Here is a 15010-nt window from a genome sequence, read left to right as displayed (position 1 = left end):
GTTTCTTATCACTCACTTTCTCGAAATCAATCAAGCCATCTTTATTTAGCAAAAACTGACAAAAAAGATAATCCAAAGATTGAAAATACACTAAAGTGCATAAAGAAAATTTTCATTAAGCTAAAAAGACCTTCCATCTAAGATACTAAACATTGGTGGTATACTGATGTGTATCATTTACTCACAGTCCCCCTGAAAATCAGATCCACAAATGTCAGTGGGAAAGAATAGCAAGGACAAAATATATATTTTTTTAAATATCGATAAGTAAGTGTTGGTTTTCTATACCTAATTCTACATATACATACCTCTGCAGGACATATAACTTCAAGGTATTTTGGTGTGTGGTTAGGAATAATGAATCTATACTTCCCTATATGCAGGGGTGGTTGATAGCAGGGAAAAATGGGGCAGCGTGGGGGACAATAATAAAAAAAATAAAGGAATACTTAGCTGGTGCTTTTCTGTTTCTGGTACACAGGCTCCCAGACTCTCCTGCACCAATCCAGACCCTGCTCTCATTCTGGTAATACTATTATCCAGCAAGAAAAAAGGGCCAGTATTGTGCTAAGTGGACATGTTTTACGCTCCCACCGGGTCTGGGAGCCTGTGCATCCTGTTCCAAATGAAACAGCCTAGAGATATCTAAAAGCGCATGGTGGTTTGGCCATCCTAAAACAGCCAGCAGTTTTTTTTTCTTGCACCTGATGCAGTAGAATTGTCTTCTTCTGTAGCGGATTTTGGTACCACTCTGACATATCTTCTCCAGGGATGACCAGGGTCGGGTGTGAATGGTTACGAGGGTGCAGAGTCCCCAGCATCCGTGGATGTGCTGGGTGTAGGCAAACTCCTCACACTGCCTGTACAAATCCATCATCTCAGAGGTTGCTCTTTACATATCTGATACATGCAGTATTGCTTCACATTGTTCATTGGTGCCAAGCAGTGTTGTTCCTCTGAAACACAAGGAATGAAGTATACGTTTCTGTAAGATTAAGGGTTGCCCTTTCCTTTCTACCCATGTGTACCTATTTCAGTGTCCAAGTGTTTCTGACATGGGGTATTGATGCTGGCATCCAACCCTTTCCTTCTGGACTCATTACCCTTGGTATCATTGAGTTAACTGCTCATGTACTGGAACTCCATGCCCAAGTTTAATTTTTCTTTAAGGAATACTGACTCAGATATGCTAAAGGCCACCCTGGGACTACAGACACAGGTGGGAGCAGATATGTTTATCCACTGGTGCAGTGGTCTTGCTACCCCGGATATGGCCCTTTCCAAATACAATGCAGTCCTGAATACTGCAGTTAATCTTATTGCCCCTTTAAGAGTCTGTAATCAGTGGTCTAACCGCAGGCAGGAATTTTGGTACTCTGATCTACTGCGTGCAGAAAAGAAAGATTGCAGGAAGTTGGAGAAGACCTGGAGAAACTCCCATACTGTAGCAGATAACTTTCGCTACCACTCTGCCATGAGATCTTATCACAGAAACATCAGAGCTGCTCGTAAAAACCATATTATTTCTCAACTATCTGAGGCAGGCAATGACCCAAAAATACTTTATCAGGTTCTCCGAACCTTCACTAAGCCTGTAGCTTGTGAAAGTCCAGAGACGGTGTCCCAACAACTGTGTGATGACACTGCTGGGTTCCTCTCGAATAAGATCGACTCTATCTACCAAAAAATTGCCCAATCTACTATTTTGGTCGATACTAGTGATTCCTTTCTAAGCCCTCAGCTCGAGACTGTTGAATCTGGCCCCATTAAACTGTCCTGCATTCCTGAGATCAGTTTGGACGATGTTAATTCACTGATTGGCACCATTAAATCGGGTTGCCCGGCGGACCTCGTTCCTGCCCGAGTGATGCATCTCATAGGGGACACTCTTAGTCCTACTATTCAGATCCTGATTAACCGCTCGTTATCTGAAGGCTTAGTTCCATTGGAGTGGAAAAATGCCCTGGTCAAGCCCATTAGGAAAAACACCTCCGTCCCTTGGTCTGATATGTCCAACTTGAGGCCCATCTCCCTTTTGCCGTTTGTCGGCAAACTGATGGAGAAACATGTCAAACTTCACTTCTCCAGTTTCATTGAGCAGACCGGATGCCTGGACCATTCTCAATCAAAGTATAGTACCGAGACTGCTCTCCTTTTGGTCACGGATACTATACGCATGTCCCTGGACAGGGGTTTGTCTGTGGTGTTGGTGCTGTTGGACTTGTCCGCAGCATTCGACACCATATCACATGCCATTCTTCTAAGAAGACTGGAGGAGATCGGCTTGTAAAAATTCGCCCTGGCGTGGTTCACCAGCTTCCTCACAGACCGTACCCAGCAGGTGAACAAGGGCACCTTCAGTTCCAATCCTTCCAAAATCACTAGAGGAGTCCCGCAGGGCTCCTGTCTCAGCCCTACGCTATTTAATGTTTATGTTGCCTCTCTGGCCAGTATTATGAGGTCTTACAGGTTTGTACCCATATCATACGCCGATGACACTCAGTTGTTGTTTACCTTTAAAACCTTCACCCCTGTGGTAAGGCAAGCCTTCTCGAGTGGCATGACGGCGGTCGCCAGTTAGATGGCCAACAACTTTCTCCAGTGTAATGTGGGAAAGTCAGAAGTCATGTTGTTCGGGGAAGCTAAAATCTTGTGGGCCCCTGACTGGTGGCCTGGGAGAGGCCCCCTCCCCTAAACAGGTGGTGAAAAATCTGGGGGTCCGCCTTGACCAAGACCTCACACTTGTACATCACGTCAACATCACAGTGGGGTCTTGCTTTCATGTCATCAGCCTCATTCGGAAGGTGTTCCCTCTCCTCCCCGACAGCTCGAGTAAGACCTTGGTTCAGGCTCTCGTGTTGACTCGCTTGGACTACTGTAACGGTCTTCTCCTACTGGCCAATGAGGGCGTTTTAAACAAACTCCAAGTAGTACAGAACACCGCAGCACGCCTGGTGACAAATGCCCCTCCCAGAACTCCATCCCGGCCCCTTCTTAAACTGCTCCACTGGTTTTTAAGACCTGCTGCGTGGTGCACAAAAGTCTGCATGATCTAGGGCCGTCCTACCTAGCTGACAAATTTGTCCATCATCGCCCCTCACGAAACCTGCGCTCTAGTAACCAGCTGTAACTGCAGATTCCCCGATTCAGCAAGACCAGACAAGGAGGACGTGCCCTCTCTGTGATGGGTCCACGACTGTGGAACAACCTTCCCTTCTCCCTCAGGCAGTGTACCAGCCACTCAATATTCAGGAAGAGTCTTAAGACCACGCTGTTTCAGTACTAGAGCTTACCTCTCCTTGCACCCTCCGACAGCACTGCGCGGAGATACACCTCCGTGTGTGATTCCGGCGCGTTACAAACCCATAAATAAATAAATTAAAAAAGTACCTCTTTTCTTTTGGAAATCTCTGGGCCAAACAGTGTCCTCCTCTATGCTGCCCCACCTGCGCATCCTGTCAAGATAAGTTTGAATGTTGTTAGGCTCAGTGAAAAGGTGTAACGCTGTGGGGTTAGTTTCAAACTTGGTGATGTTTATCACTGCTCAATGGAGCTGTCTTTTACTGGGCTGTATTTTGGCCCTAATCATGTTTTATTGGGGGCTAAGATGAAAAGAGATCAGTTAGGCCTAGGACCCATCTATGGTGGCAACAAATAATAAATAGGGAGGTAGACTTTGTTAACTCCTAAATCCCCAAAGGAAGTGTCCCAACATTCTTAAAGGGTGATAATATCACTAAGTGGTTCATTGCATTTGAAAGACTCTGTCTTTGTAGACCGGTCCACAGGAAGCTGTGGAGTGCTATCCTGTGGGAAATGTTCGCACAGAAATGCTGGGATCGACTCCGGACACTCGATCAGAAAGATATTACATCCTATGACCTCATGAAGGGTACCCTGATTCAGTATAGGATCAGATTCAAGGAGGCTATGAAAACCCAAGGCTAAACCAGGGTGGATTTTGTATATTTCTCAGTGAAAACACTAGGAGGTTGGTTCGATGCTAAGAATGTACATGATTCTAAAGGTTTGTATAATTTGATAAAGAAGGAGCACCTTTTGAGTAATTGTCACCAAGAAAAACGAAATCAATTCCAGGTAGACCTAGGCTCACCTAGGAATACTTTCTCCTCAAGAATTGGCGACGAAGGCAGAAAAATGGTGACCAAGAAGACCACTGGTAGGGAGCAGTAAAGAAAGAGGCCAAATCCCCCCCAGGAAAAGAGGTTAACCTAAAAAATAACAAAGAGTCTTAAATCCTGCACAAGAGAGTGCGGCCAGAGTCTCTTCACAGTCTAAGGGTGGGTGCCAGGGATAGAACTGGGGCCTCATGAAGGTGTGGTGTCACAATTTTTAGACACTAGGGCACTGAACTGAAAACCCTAGCTGTAAAACCAAGAAAAATGCCTCTAGTCCACCTGTAGTACCTGCAGTCACTATTGTCCAGATGGGATCCCAGGTGTGGCCTGACCATGTTAGTGACCCCACTGAGGCAACAGCAGTCTTTGAGGGGGGATAGACGTAGTCAGTTCTGCCTGGCTGACTAATATTAAAAAATACTGGCAGTTTCTAAAGATTTATGGCTCTCGAATAGAAGCCTTGAGAGATACTGGGGTTAGAGTCACCATGGTAACCCAGCAACTAGTTCACTCAGATCAGTACCTGCTTGGAAAGTCCTATCCAGTCACCAATGCCAACAATATTACCACAGTCCATCCCATGGCTATGGTCACTCTGGACTGGGGGAAGTAGTTGGACAAAAGGAAGTGTTTGTGTCCCCAACTGTCCCTGTGGATTGTCTTCTTGAAAATTATTTGAAGATTTCACCCTGGGCTGAAGTCGCACTGAGGACCCATGCCACCATGTTAGGTCTCGTAGGATGGGGTTTTGTCACAACAAGAGCACATAGCAGACCTCTGAGTGAAAAAGAGGAGTTGAATCCTGGAAGAATGGACCAGCCCTCCAAGAGAAAGGGAAAGAAGACTGGGGGACCAGCTTCTAAACTGATCCCAATTCAGAAACCCTATTCTCAGGAAGAAGACTTGCAATCTTCAGAGGGAACTGAGCCCGAGGAGATTGGACCATATCAGGCAGATCTCTTGGGCCCAGGGGGACCCTCTAGGATCAATCCAATGTCACCTTCCAAGTCATTGACAAGGCAGGAGGCCACCTGAAGGCCCCCTTAATTCCACTTCCAGTGGCTTGGGTCACCTTTGAAAGGGTAGGTGTTGGCATTTTTGGCCGCTGGACCCTTCAACAGCCTTAGAGAACAAATATACTCTGGTGCTGCCACCAGGTATCCAGAAGCTATACCCCCAACAGCCACTACTACTCCAGTAGGAGCAAAAGCCCTCCTTTGTGTCCTTACCAGGGTTCGTATTACCCCGAAACCGGTCCCGGGATGGTTGTTTCTGGTTCAGGGAAGATCTGGCTTGACTGTTCGGGCTGGACAGTTCCTATGCAGCACAAGGTCAAGACTGATTTGAATATAACTGGGTCTGAACTGAGGTGGCGAAGTGAGCTAAAGTACGATGATTGATTCAACCCAGATCTGTGACTGGAGGTGAGTGTCTGAAAAGTTTAGCGGTCCGTCCATCATCTCCTTGTGTTTGCTTTATTTGCTCTAATTTGGCAAGGTATACCCAGACGTGGGTCCCTTGCTCACTTTGCCACTGGCTTCAAGCCAGCCTGGCTGATGAGGGGTGTTACCCCGAAACAAGTCCTAAGATGCTTGTTTCCATTTCAGTGAAGACATGGCTTGGCAGTTCAGACTGGACTGTTCCCATGAGGCACAGGTTCAAGACTGATTTGCATATAGCTGGGTCTGTACTGAGGTGGGAAGTGAGCCAAAGAACGATGATGGATTCATCCCAGATCTGTGACAGGGGGTGAGTGCCTGAAAAGTTTCAGCGCTCCGCCCATCATCTCCTTATGTTTACTTTTTTGCCCCAAGTTGACAGGATATGCCCAGACCTGGGTTCCTTGCTTCCTTTGCCACGGGGCTCAAGCTAGCCTGTCTGATGCAGGGTGTTAACTCGAAACTGGTCCTGGGATGCTTGTTTCCGGTTCAGGGAAGACCTGGCTTGGCAGTTCGGGCCGGACTGTTCCCATGATGTACAGAGTCAAAACTTATTTGCATATAGCTGGGTCTGAAATCAGTTGGTTAAGTGAGCTAAAGAACAATGATGGATTCAACCCAGATCTGTGACTGGGGGTGAGTGTCTGAAAAGTGTCGGCACTCCATCCATCATCTTCTTGTGTTTCCTTTGTTTGCCCAAAGTTGGCATGGTATGCCCAGACGTAGGTCCCTTGCTCACTTTGCCACTGGCTTCAAGCTAGCCTAGCTGAAGAGGGGTGTTACCCCAAAACCGGTCCCAGGATGCTTGTTTCCATTTCAGGGAAGACCTGGCTTGGTAGTTCCTATGAGGCACAGAGTCAAGACTGATTTGCAAACAGCTGGGTTTGAAATGAGGTGGTTAAGTGAGCTAAGGAACAATGATGGATTCAACCCAGATCTGTGACTGGGTGTGAGTGTCTGAAAAGTTTTAGCTCTCTGTCCATCACCTCCTTGTGTTTGCTTCTAGGAGAATGGTAGTAGCTCCGAGGTTTAAAGAGTTTCTCCATACATTGGCTCTTTTGGCTGGGAACCTTTGATCAGGATGAAACTTGGAGTAGATTGTTTAATCACTTTTACTGTCCAGGAATGTCTACATAGGTGGAGGACTTTGTCAGTCCCATGTCACCTGCCAAGCCAGTGGCAAGGCAGGAGGCCACCAGAAGGCCCCCTTAATTCCAATTCCAGTGGCTGGGGTCACCTTTTAAAGGGTAGGTGTCAAAATGTTTTGCCCGGTGGACCCTTCAACAGCCTCAGGGAATAAATATACTCTGGTTGCAGTGGATCATGCTACCAGGTATCCAGAAGCTATACAATTAAGGGCCACTACTGCACCTGTAGGAGCAAAAACCCTCATTCATGTCTTTAATAGGGTTGTTTTTCCTAATTTGTTTTACAAATTGAGGTCTCTAGTTGGCAGAGGTATGCACCTTGTCCTAGTACAGACCCTTCCTCTGGTTAGGGTAATAGGGATTACACTTCAAAAATAACCCTAACTCACCCCCTTATTAGCTTTGCACGAGCAATCAGGCTTATCTCAGAGGCATTGTGTAAAGCATTTGCACATAACACACAATACTAGAGGGAAAACACTAAAAAAGTACATCACACTAGTTTTAGAAAAATAGCCAATATGTAATTGTGTAAAGCAAGACCAAAATGCCAAAAATCCAACATACAGTAATCAAGATATGATTTTTGCAAGAATAAGTGTCAAATACATTTCTTTGAAGTCGATAGCTCTGCCTGGGCTATCATGGCATCCTGAAAAAACAAAACCCAACAATTCAGGTCCTACCTTTCACATAAACTGCACTCTGTCCATGGGGACACCTTGAGCCTAACTAAGGGGTGTCTTACATGAAAGAATAGGGAAGGTTAGGGCCAGGCAAGGGGGTGCACTTGCTAGGTCGACGTTTCAGCAAAAACTGCACACAGATACAGCAGTGGCAAGACTGGGACCCCTTTAAAAGCATACTTGTGTGGATAGCTCTACCAGTGCTCCAAACCCACTAGTAACATTTGATTTACAGGCCCTGGGCAAACACCATGCATTGTACCAGGGTCTTACTAGTAAATTAAATATCCCAATCATGGAAAACCAATCATAACACAATTTGAAGTAGGAGCACTTGCACTTTATCCCTGAATAGAAGTAAAAAGGTGCACAGAGACACTAAGGCAGCAAACATGAATTGTAGCATACCATCAAAAACAGGCGGTCAGAAAGCAAAAAGACAGAAGAAACACACCAAAAGATGACAGGTCTAACAAATTTCCCCTGAAAGTAGGGCGTACTACCCAGCCACCTGGGAGTTCTCGTCAATAAGGGGGAAGAACCAGGACAGACATCAGCATTGGTGTGTTTAGTGCTGGGGTGGTGCTCCACCATAAAGTCCATTCCCTGTAGGGAGATAGACCACCTCAATAGTTCTGGGTTCTCGCCCCTAATCTGCATTAACCATCTGTGGGGCCTGTGGTCTGTCTGAATTTAGAATTTAGTCCCAAACAGGTAGGGTCTTAGCTTCTACAGCTCCCAGACCACATCAAAAGCTTTTCACTCTTTGGCACTCTACCTAGGTTCCATGGGGACCAGTCTCCTACCACTGAAGACTTCAGGCTGGTCTGGGTCCTCTTCATTTAGTTGTGAGAGCACCACTCCCAAGCCATGTCTACATGACAAATTGTTTGGAGAAGTAGGGTGCCTTGAACATGGGCGCGTGCACATTGCTGCCTTCAGGGCATCAAAAGTGGTCTCACAGGGAACAGTCCAGAACACTTTCCTTGGTTCCTTTCTGGAAGTCAGCTAAGTCAAGGGGGCAGCAATGGTGCTACAGCCCTTAACAAATCTCCTACAGTAACCAGTGAGACATAAAAAGACTATAATTTAGAATGCAGGCCTTTCTTTTGCCCCATCAGTCAAGGCATTCTGCCAGTACCCAGACATTAAATCAAATGTACTGAGGAACTTGGCATCTCCTGACCAATTGATGAGCTCATCAGCTCTGAGGATGGAATGCGCATCACTCCTCGTGATGGCTTTGAACCCATGGTAGTCCATGGAGAACCGAAGTTCAGGAGTGGCACTGGGTCCAGAAGTCTATGGGACTAAGACCACTGGGCAGGCCCTAGGCTTGTTGGAGGGCTTTATCACCACAAATGTTAACATCCTAGAAAACTCTTCTTTGATGCTGGCTTTGACCCTGGCAGTCTTCCTGTAAATGTTGTGCTTCAGAGGAGGACTGTCCCCAGTGTCCAAATCATGGATACACCAGTGGGTGACAGAGGTAAAAATCCATTAAATGCAGTCACTACATCGCACTGCTTTTACAACACAACTGCCTTTACATCGTATGCCATTACAACGCATGTCACTACAACGCATGCCAATACAACGCAAACCATTACAACGCATGCCGTTACAATGCATTATAAATTAATTAATGGAGATTTTTTCAGTTTTAGGGTGGGTGTGGGTTTTGGGGTAGATGGGAATAGTACATTTTACCCCTACACTATCCAACACTCTCCCTACTGTTGCACTGACTGGAGTGGTAATAGTGATTTTTACCCCTACACTATCCAACAGTTACCCTACAGTTTCCATAAAAGTATTATGCATTGTAATGGAATGTGCTGTAATGGCATGCATTGTAAAATCATGCGATGTAATGCTAATTGCAATGTAAAAACTGTATTGTAAAAGCATCGCCATAGAGAAGGACACTAGCTATGAGACTTTGTAGAGAGAAGGGTCCTGGAGTTAGCACGACTGCTGCCCCACTGCATAGATTTGTCCATTCCTGCCTCCATCTGCGGTCCTAGGGTGGCTCGTAACATCTTTGGGGCCACCTTATTTAGTGACAAATGGACACCAGACATTCCAGTGCAGGTCTGCATACCTCAATCATGCTGGGGAAAATAAGTCCCATGGGAGGGGGTCCAGTGCTAGCTTAGACATCCGATGCCAGGGAATCTGGGTTGCCAAGATTAATAGGTACTCATAGTTGGAGGGGGAGGGGCAACTCCTAATTGTACAGAAACTTACACTGTACCCTTTATGTTTCAGGTTGAGCCCCCATGAGAGAGACAAGTGCGTGGAGCCTACCGGGGTACTGCGAGGACCAGCATCCTCAGCTTTACACAGCTGGTGCCTCTTCCCCTGGCGGCCATGCCCCCAGCCTCCAGCAACATCAACGCTGTGAACACCGGTTGACTGGGTGACTCACACACAGGATCTTACCTTGCCGCGAGGGTTGCCACAGTCTTTTGCTGCTTGCCTGCCCGACCAGATCGCCCTCCACCTGTCGCGCCACCCGCTTCGCGGGTGCCGCTCAGCTGCTCCCTGAGGTCATTCCTTCCTGGTGTGAGCGGCTCCGCAGTCGGCGGAGAGCACACGCGCTCCCAGGTGAGGACCGCCCAGGTTGAGCCCCCAGGAGAGAGACCAGTGCGTGGAGCCTACCGGGGGACTGCGAGGACCAGCATCCTCAGCTTTACACAGCTGGTGCCTCTTCCCCCGGCGGCCACGCCCCCAACCTCCTCGTATTTTGCTAGCCTCTCCACTACCGCGACGCGGGACGCGCGCGGGGCGGAGAACGAAGCGAAGACGGGGCAAAGAGCGGGCCGTTTGAGGCCGTTAGAGACTGTTAGAGACTGGAGTGGGCCACAGCTCTTTGCTTTAAAATCTGACCCCTGCTACACTGCTTAAAATCTTTCAGAAGACCACGCACAATGTCAACACGAGAATACAAGAGTAGGGCAGCGAAGGGGAAGCTTAAAAACGGAACCTTGGACGATTTCATCTCCAAGACCAATATAGCCATAGAAAAGGAAATTGACAAAATGCAGCGTAGGGTGTCCTGCGAACTAGAAGCAGCGAGAAGGTTATCCCAAGAACTGGCCATGGCTAAAAAATCCTCCCTAGGGCACTTTGCTTTTGCCAAATCGCCAGACCGCACAACCGAACCTACTACCACTATGATTGTCACACAGGGCGAAATTCATCAGCCACTAGCACCTATGGCAAACACACCTAAGGCGGAGTCCCCACAAACAATATCTCCTACTCAAACATCTTTAGCAAGCAGGGAGGCTGGGACTGACATAACCGGTGAGGGGGCCCCGCTGAAGACGGTCCCTAATACCAAAATTATGGAAAACATCGGGGGGATTCCGCATCCTAGTCAAAAGGGCCCTAACTTCAACCTTAAAAGAAAGCGCAACCAAACCTCATCCTATTCAAGGAAAAAGGCCAAGGTAGCAAAAGCCCAACTACCCACCAAGGCACTGCCTCATACGCCGCCCAAATCCCCCTCGAATCCAGAAATAGAACCCAGCGTCGCTGCAAAACCAAAGGAAGAGAGTGACCTAAATAATTTGGTAATTGATAGTGAGGATGGCGGGGTCCCACTCTGCACAATAAAAGGGAAGGATGTGGAATTCCTGACAATTGTGTGGGGAACACTTAAAAGGCCATATGTAGTTGTGCTCACGGGGGTGCCAGAATTATCATATCATCAGCAGGAAGATTTTGGGTCACTTAAAAACAAAGTCATACACTGGCTTAACACGTACAGGCCTATACCCAACTACCTGAGAAGCAAAATTCTCATGGTGCGCCGAGTACCCTGGATAGGTACCTCGCATAAGTCCTTTGATGGTGACTGTGTGATTGTTTCATTCGAAAATCCCAATACCGCACACCATATTTACACCTGGAATTATAACACCGCAAACTCACCTATAGCAACGAGACCCTTAACTTTCTTCTATCCTCCACTCCCTCATTATAACACAGGAGGGAACTGGAGTTGGATCCCAGAGAGGAAACGTATGCATGGCGGGACTTACAACCAATGGGCAAATACACACATGTCCGCTGACCATTTAGAAGGAACTACACATACCCAGATAACTACACTTAACAAGTCATCAGTGTCAATAGTGGTTTAACTACTAAGTATAATTCTCCTCTAGAGGAAATGTTTCAATTAACCCCAATGACAAAAGAACGCACGCCTTACAATTATTGCAAAGACATCTAAGGGCAAGCGGGGCTTCCCAGGGGAATAACGACACCAATCAGTCTGTGACCCCTGGCCGACTCTCTATTCTATCTTGGAACATCGCAGGGCTGCCCAACAAAATAGGCTCCTCTGAGTGGCTGGAACTAATAGAAGGCTACGATATATGTTTGTTCCAAGAAACATGGGCCAGGGAGAAGCATTCCCACACAGGATATGCTTCGTTTGAAACTTTGGCAAACTGGTGCGGGAAGGGTCGTCCATCGGGGGGGGCTTCTGATCTGGGTGGCTTCTCATCTTGGTTGTAGGGCAACACTCCATGAAACCGACTCAGCTGATTTTCAGTGCGTTGTGCTGGAATGGGCACACGGCCCTAGCATAGTACTAATTAATGTATACGCTAGAGCGGTAGGGGTAGCAGGCACCTCGAGAACAATCGAGGATTTAGCATTATTCCTTGATTCTGCTAGACTAAGCTCCACAATTATCGTGGGGGGGGACTTTAATACCCAATATGAGCCTCTCCCAGACCATCTAGTGGGTGTTACGAGTGATGAGGATGATCTTTGGGGGATCCCCCCCCTGGTAGCCCCACCGGTAAAGGCTTGGACACCTATCGCCACCCAAATTACCTCCCTAACGCTTTGCCACTCACTGAGGGCATGTAATGGCCGAGTCGAAGGAGATATCCCACCTAAATGCACCTTCAACAGGCCAGGTTACGAGTCCAGAATAGACTATATCATGGTCTCGTTGAAGGATTGGGATAAAGTACAGGACTTTAGGATAGTCTCTAGGAATGATAGCGACCATAATGCTCTTTCATTAATATTTATGGCTCAGGGTCTCCCTACGGGTTCGGCAGAGGAAAATTCAGCCTCTTCAGCTGCTTTGGTCCTGCAAAGCAGTAGGCGCAGAATTAAGTGGCCAAAATTCCTAATAAACCCAAAAAATATTGAAAAACTGTATGTAGCGGTGGTCAACGTGCTAGAACAAGTCGAGGCCCTTACTTCGCACTCAGTCACTGCCACTGATCCTCCTGCTTTAGAAGTACCTGAGTCATCTAATAACAATGTAATTAATACTGGTGATTTCCCTGTGCTAGGGGTTATTCACTCTGAGTTATGTATCAACATGGCAGAGGTACTAAACCCTGTGTCTAGGCCTAAGAAACATAAGAAGAAAAGAGCCACATGGTTCAACGCTTCTTGCAGGAGAGCAAAAGCTGCACTGCTAGAGTCACTCAAAAATAGGGAGAGCCTAAGTGAAATCAGGGCGAAACGACTTGCCTATAAATCCACCCTACACAATGCAAAAATAGAGTGGGATGAGGGAAACTGGTCTGATATGACAGCCGCACATAACACTGGTGACAGCCGGAAGTTCTGGCAAATTGTTAAGCATGGATCAGCAGAACCCCTACCCGCAGTTGAAGCAAATATAGCACCTGTAGTTTGGGAGGAACATTTTAAAAATCTGTATAGTTCACATAAACCTGAACACCCAGAGACTCCTTTAGAACATATATTGGACAAACACACCGAAAACACGGTACCCATGGATGTATTCACCTTGGAAGAGGTTACTACGGCGATCTTGGGGCTGGCACCCGAAAAGGCGCCAGGCCTCGATAGGCTCCCAGGTGATTTATATAAACACGAAGTAAAAATTTGGGCCCCGTACCTTAAGGTGTTGTTTAACGCTATCCTGAATGGTATGATGATCCCCCCCACTTGGCTGGGGGCAGAGATCGTACCTATTTTTAAAAAGGGTTCCCCTCTGCTCCCGGTCAATTACAGGCCAATAAGCCTGATAGACGTCTCACAAAAGCTATTCGCCAGGCGATTGTTGGACCGTCTATCAGAGTGGATGATGGAACACGACATACTGAGTCCCCTTCAGGCAGGTTTTAGAGAGAAAGTTTCAACGACGGACCAGGTCTTCCGTCTTGCCCTCATCCATTGGAAAACGGTACAGTTGGGGGGTGGCAGCCTCTATACTGTATTCGTGGACCTGAGGGCAGCGTTCGACCTGGTCCCCCGTAAAAAACTATGGGATGTGCTAGCCAGATTGGGTGCCCCCAAGGGCCTGTTGGAGATGATTGTTCATCTCCACACTGACAATTTTGCACAAGTAAGATGTGGCAAGGATGGCGCCTTGTCAAATAGGTTCCCCGTTGACAGAGGGGTAAGGCAGGGCTGCGTACTTGCACCAACCCTGTTCTGCCTCTACGTCAACGGGGTTATCTCTCACCTTAATGGGGTGACCAATTCTGACGCTCCCAAGCTAGCAGGATCCAGAGTACCGGCGATTATGTACGCCGATGATACCCTGTTGCTCTCTAAGTCCATGATGGGTATCCAGAGAGTACTCGATGCTTTTGTGGGTTTCTGTGGGGAATACGGTCTAGAAATTAACACCTCGAAGACCAAATTTATGGTGTTTAATCCCCCCCCAAAATTCCGTTCCTCCCCAACTGTTGAACATAAGAGACTGGAAAGGGTGAGGACCTTCGAGTACCTAGGAATTATCCTAAATGAAAGAATGACCTGGTGCACCCATCAAGAGAAGGCACTCCTTAAACTGACTCAGTATTCGGGCGGCATCACGAAGCTTCTGTGTAATAACAAGTCATCCATACGGCCTGTGGGCCCACCACTGCAGATCTACAGGGCACAGGCAAGGGGGGCTGCTATGTATGGGTGCGAGCTCTGGGGCCATGTACCCTCCCAGGATCTGTTAAAAGAGGAGAACAAGTTTATCCGAAGGATTGTAGCCCTTCCCCCCAGCACTACCCTTGTTCCTTTAAGGATGGATCTTGGGATGCGACCACTTAACGAAGAACTGGCCTTCCGACCATTAGCATATTGGCTCAGGATATGGTCTGTCCCGGAACTAAAGAGTTATAGACAAGGACTTCAGGAGGTACTTGCAATCGCAGGAGACATTAAATGGCTGAAATTTATAAAAACAGAGCTGGAGGGCCTGGGCCTTTTGAAATTGTGGACCGACCCTATAACCGCCTGCCCACTGCTTCCCAAAAAGTTATTGGCCAAAACATGATTGCAAACTAACGGCATTGTACCGCCACCAAAACAATGGGACATTAACGGATTCATTTCTTTGGACTAAGGACACTTATATTTTTGAGCCAGTATTAGACAATCTTTATCCCTCCCTGCTCAGGAAGCTGTATTTACAATGGAGACATGGGTCTCTCCCAGTACGAGTATTCACAAACAAGTGGAATGAACATGCAAACAGTATATGTCCTGCTTGTAAATTGGCCGATGAGACTGAGCTCCATATAATTTTCTTTTGCCCTGTTTATTAGGCGTCACGTAGGAAATGGATTATTCCACTGTGCAGAAAC

The sequence above is a fragment of the Lissotriton vulgaris genome, chromosome 4_1 (assembly GCF_964263255.1).
Source record: "Lissotriton vulgaris chromosome 4_1, aLisVul1.2, whole genome shotgun sequence".
NCBI classification, from domain to species: Eukaryota; Metazoa; Chordata; class Amphibia; order Caudata; family Salamandridae; genus Lissotriton; species Lissotriton vulgaris.
The sequence above is the reverse complement of the archived record's forward strand: the minus strand, read 5'-3'. Positions refer to the sequence as shown.